This window comes from Alligator sinensis, unplaced genomic scaffold (assembly GCF_000455745.1).
Source record: "Alligator sinensis unplaced genomic scaffold, ASM45574v1 scaffold406_2, whole genome shotgun sequence".
NCBI lineage: Eukaryota > Metazoa > Chordata > Crocodylia > Alligatoridae > Alligator > Alligator sinensis.
Genome location: NW_005842543.1, coordinates 391,111 through 396,795, shown reverse-complemented (window position 1 = coordinate 396,795; position 5,685 = coordinate 391,111).

Here is a 5,685-nt window from a genome sequence, read left to right as displayed (position 1 = left end):
CGATTAGGCAGACCATCAGGACCCCCATTACTTACCTTTGCACCCCTTGCCCTGATGGCGTCTCCTCGTCTTCCTGCAGCCCCCTCCCCCGGCGAGTCTAGACTATGATCTATTGAGGTCCCTTCCGACCCTAGCATCTATGAATCTATGAATCAAACATATAGCTCTTTTACATAAAGCGCAACTCCTCCTCCTCTTCTCCTCTGCCTGTCCTTGCTGAACAGTTTGTACCCATCCATGACAGTGCTCCAGTCATGCGAGCTGTCCCCGCAAATCTCTGTTCTTCCAATCACATCATAGTTCTGTGACTGTGCGAGGACTTCCATTTCTTTCTGCTTGTTTCCCAGGCTCCATGCATTTGTGTACAGGTGCCTGATGTAACTAGCTCATTGCTCCGATTTCTCAGCAAGTATGAAATCACGTCCCATGTTGCTCCCCTCCTGCTTGCTATTCCTCCCAGTTTCCTGCTTCCCTACTTACCTTAGGCTTTGGTCTCCATCCCCCAGTGAACATAGTTTAAAGCCCTCCTCACTAGGTTAGCGAGTTTGTCTGTGGAGATGCTCTTTCCTCCCTTCATCTGGTGTATCCCATCTCTTCCCAGCAATCCTTTTTCTTGGAAGTACGTGCCATGGTCAAAGAAGCCAAACCTGCACCACCTGCTCAGCCAAGGGTTAATCTGCAGGATGCACCTGCTCCTGCCTTTCCCTTGACCAGAAGGATCAATGAGAACATAACCTTCGCTTTAGGTGCAAGGGTGAAGGGAGCTTTTTAGTCATGTTTGATATGCTATGCTTGGCATTATCATTGTTGCCCACACAGATGAGCAGCATGAGGTAGTAGTCATAGGGCCAGATGAGCCTTGGTAGTCCCTCCGTGACATCTTGGACCCTGGCTCTGCACAAACAGCAGACTTCCTGAAACAACAGGTCAGGTTGGCAGGTGGCTCCCTCTGTCCACTGCAGAAGGGAGTCGTCAGCTGCCACAACTTGTCACTTCTTCTTAATGGTGGTCGTTTCAATCCTTCCCACCTTGGTGAAGCCTGGCCTGTCTTCCTCCACGAATGGAACATGCTCCCTCTCTGCTGCTAGGGATGCATATCTGTTCTTCAGATGTACCACTGCAGGTGGAGATGAAGATCTGTGCCATACCAATGCCCTCCCATTGCAAAATCTGGGTTGATTAATATATAGTACTCAAAAAATCATAGGAAAATGACCTAGTGCTGCTCTACAGAAAAAGGCAAGCCAGCATTCCCCCCCCCCCCACAGTCCTTACCAATCTGATACAGAGGGGAATTTTCTTCCTGATTCCAAATTTCACAATCGGATGGACCCTGAATAGTTCTTGTCTCATTTCTCTCCTTTTCCCTGGCTATGCTTTTCTCCCTTTTTCTATTATACTCTCTTTACATTTTTGCTTGCTTGTTCATTATTGACATTAAGAACTCTTCAGTTTGCAAAACAGCACAATTCATTCATAGCATATTGGCAGTAGTGTTCAATTAAATCTTGATCTGACTGGTTATTTATTGAAGGATTTACTGATTTATTTCCTGTCTACATGGTGCTGAACATTTACTCCTATTTACCCCATTGGACTTCAGAGGAGACATTTGTGTGTGTAACTTGTTTTAAAGATATGGTGGTAAATTAACAACTATAATAATACTGTTGGCCCAAAATCATTAACAATAATACTTACCATTTAAATTTTTGGGATTAACTTGCTGTTTTATATTCTGGCACTCTTGCAACTAACCTCAAATTTTATCCCTGCTGTCATGTTAGTTGACTAGAGTTGCATCAGAGGTGAATTGGATCCATTCCTGCAGTTTATATCATTAATGAGCAGGTACAGAGCAGAATCTGCATCAGCTGCTGTTTTCGTTGTTTTGTTTTTTTACGCTTCCAATGGACAGTTGAAACACAGGATTGCAAGTCCGCAGACCTGAGTTCTTTTCCTAGCTCTGTCACTGTTCTGCTATGGATGACTCATCTTTTCTGTATCTCATTTTGCTCTCTCAATATTGGGATAATGACGCTTACCTCCTCTTTATAAAACACCTGGAGATCCATAGAGAAGACATTGCATAAGGAGGAAGTATTGTTATTGTAACAGAAGGGACGGCAGGGTCGCCGTGCTAGCCCTTGCCACCTCCTCTACTGTGCCAAGCTTCGGACTTGCACCCTCCTATTCTCGCCCGCCACAACTTTGAAGATATGTGTTTTTATAGGGAGGCTACCTGTCCTCCACTTGGCCACAGTTCTCCTGCTCTGGGTGTCCTGCATATCTAAGCCTTGCGGGCCTTCTCTGTACGCCACCCTTCTCACTAGGCCTCTGTACTGCTGCCCTTCTCACTGGGGCTTTCCGCGCACTCACTGCAGCTTCTCCATAATGCTGCCCCTCTCCTGGGGCTCTCCACCCTCTCACCGGGCTCTTCCCTCTGCGGGGCTGCCCTCTCACCGGGCTCTGCTTTGGAGCTGGGGTCTGTACCCCCAAACTCCGTGCCCTCACTGGGGCTGGGGTCCTCACTCTACCGTGAGTCCCCTATGAGGCCTCCTCCATCCCCTTATAGCCTCACCCAAACCACCAGTGTTAAACAACAAAATGATACAGAAACTCGAGCCTCCTGGCTACAACTTAAGCCACCTGGCTGTAACAACATTGCTCGGACATCTTGGAGCTGCTACCCTTTACTCTGCGAGCGGTACCTGCAGTCAGGCTTCTCCTCGCATCATTGCTCCAGGAGCTTCTCTCTCTCTGCCTGCTGGCAGGGAGCTCCTTCTGCCTTGGATGCCGGTCGGGAACTACCTCTGGCCTCAGCTGCCTCTTATAAGAGCCAGGCCTTGCCCCTTATAGCCAGCTGACCGCTGTCAGGTGTGGGGCGCTTGCTGCCTCCCGTTGCCCTGCCAACCAGCACCTGAGGAGTCTTTCGGGCTCTCTCAGTAGCAGGCACCTTAGTGTCCTGCTACAGTTATCATTAGCCCCAAGCACTTAATGTTAATTTTTGTTGTTAAGAAAAAAATGCAGTTGGTATCTCATTGTTATAATGTCCCTACACTTCTCTAAATACAAACTTAATCACTGAGGCAGGGGAGTTAGCTAGAACAGAATAAACCATCAGCTCTATGGAGTCAGACTCAGTATAGAGAAAGGAATAGACTGTACATAAACCATTCAAGTCTAAGCTCAAATGAATGTCTTTGGCAGTTTTATCAGATTAAGATTTCCTATGTAATTTACATATTTGTGAGTTTTGGCCTGACCCTACAAGAATATAGAAATTGTATTTTATTTTTATATTTTTGATTCTACATGGGAATACAGGATTGGAAGAGACTTCCTAGGTCATTAAGTCTAGTCCACTACTAGCTATGTACAGACATTCATAGGGGTTAGAGGGAGGTTAGATCAAGTTAAAAATGGATACCTGATCTAACTTATTTCACCCAGATGTAGACCTTACACTTAGACCCCGTCTCAGTGATCGGAAACCAATCTATACCTATAACAGTACAAACGTTCTGTGCACATAGACCAGTCTAAGATAGATCTGGACCAATGTACACTCAAACATAATTGATCTACATCTAACTTCAGTACAGTTGCCTGCACAGCCCCAGGGCTGTGCTTTTCCTACCCACACACCTGGCACGAGGCTATTTTTAGCCCCTCCAACTCCTTGCTCCCATCCCATGAACCAGTCAGCCCCCCAACCCTGAACCTCCTAATTCCACAAGCTGCTCTGGGTGCCAGTTTTATCAGCATTTGCATGGAGCTGAGAAAGTAAGTATTATTAATGGGGGGAGGAGCAGGAGGGATGGGGGTGAAGGTTCGCTGCGAGGATTTTCATAGATTACATAGACATTAGGGGCTGGAAGGGACCTCGCAAGGTCGAATCCAGCCCCACTGCCATAGGCAAGAAGTCTGCTGGGGTCAAATGATCCCAGCAAGATAAACATCCAAACGCCTTTTGAATGAGTCCAGAGTAGGTGCTTGCACCACCTCTGGGGGGAGGCTGTTCCAGACCCTGAACACACAGACTGAAAAGGAGTTTTTCTTTATGTCCAGTCTAAATTGGCCTTCCAGAAGTTTGTGGCTGTTAGACCTTGTTATTTGGGCTGTGCGAAGGTTCAGTCCCTGGTTTGATTCAGTGGAGATTTGGCCCGATTTGGTCTCCGAATCCAGATAGAATCAGAGGACCCTTTAACCTCTCCAAATTGATTCAGAACCCTCTGAATCGATTTGGAGAGATTCGGCGATTTGGATGTAGGTACAGCTTAGCATTTTTTTTCTACATACCTCTAGGTAGCAGGCGGCTGTGAACGCTGCAGTGCTGGAGCAGATGCAACATCCCACAGAAGCATGGGGGGCTCCCCAGTGCACTTGGTAGCAGACCTGGAAGTGGACCAGAAGCACTTTTGGTCCACTTCCTGGTCCACCGGGGAGCGCGCAAGGGGGGCCTCCCCATGCCACCCTGGCTCAGTGACTGGTGCCTCCTGGGTCTGGGGGGGGGCACCTGGGGTTCCCCTGTGGCCGCTCGTCAAGCTGGGGGGTCGCAGGGAGTCCCTCCTGCACACTCCCTGGCAGACCCGGAAGTGAACCAGAAGTAGTTCTGGTCCACTTCTGGGTTCACTGCCAAGCACTCTGGAGAGCCCCCTGTGCTCCTGTTGGACACTCTGTGCACCCCAGCACTGCAGCAATCACGAGCTGCGCTGCTACCTCAAGGTATGTAGAAAAAAACTTTTAAAGCTGTGCCTGTGTCTGAATTGCTGATTCACCAAATCAGCATCAAATCGTTGGAATCAGATTTGGCTGAATTGAATCAGGGACAGTGATCCGAATCAACAAATCAAATCACTGTCCCCAATTCAGGCCAAATCGAATTCAAATCAAGTAGGACCCGTTTCACACAAGCCTACTTGTTATCCTTTGGGGAGCCCTGGTAAACAACTGTTCTCCCAGATCTTGGTGCACCCTCTTATATACTTATAGGCTGCAGCTAAGTCTTCTCTGAGCCTTCTGTTCTCTAGGCTGAAGAGTCCCATGTCCCTCAGCCTCTTCTCATAAGGCTTGTTCTCTTGGCCTTTGATCATGCAGGTGGCTCTCCTTTGTACTCTTTCAATCTTATCCACATCCCTGCTAAAGTGGGGGACCCAAAACTGGACACAGTACTCTACTTTAGCTGTGGCCTCACTAAGGCAGAGTGGAGTGAGAAGATGACGTTCCTGGTTTTGCTTGAGATGCATCAGTGGATGCATGTCAGATTTTGGTTTGCTTTGCTGGCTATGGCATCGCATTTGGTGACTCATGTTCATCTTGTGATCAATCAAGACCCCCACAAGGGGGGCTAAAAATCAAGGGATTGAGGGGCTAAAAATAGCCCCTGGTCCTCCCTGCCCCCCCCAACCCCAGAAGCCCCCCTGATCCTGCCAAAGCCTTCTGGACCCCAGCAACCCCCTGTGGACCCTGTTTGTCTTCTTTGATCACTCCTGCAGATCTTGCCTGACCCTCTATTGCTTCCACAAAAGCTGCTGCCCCCAGATCCCTCCCAATTGCTCCTGCAGATCCCACCTGCCCCCTGATCCCTCCTGCAGATGCCACCTGCCCCACAATTCTCCCATTCTCTGCCACAGATCCTGCCTGCCCCCCCCCCCAATCCCCGGAATTGTTCCCAAAAATCCC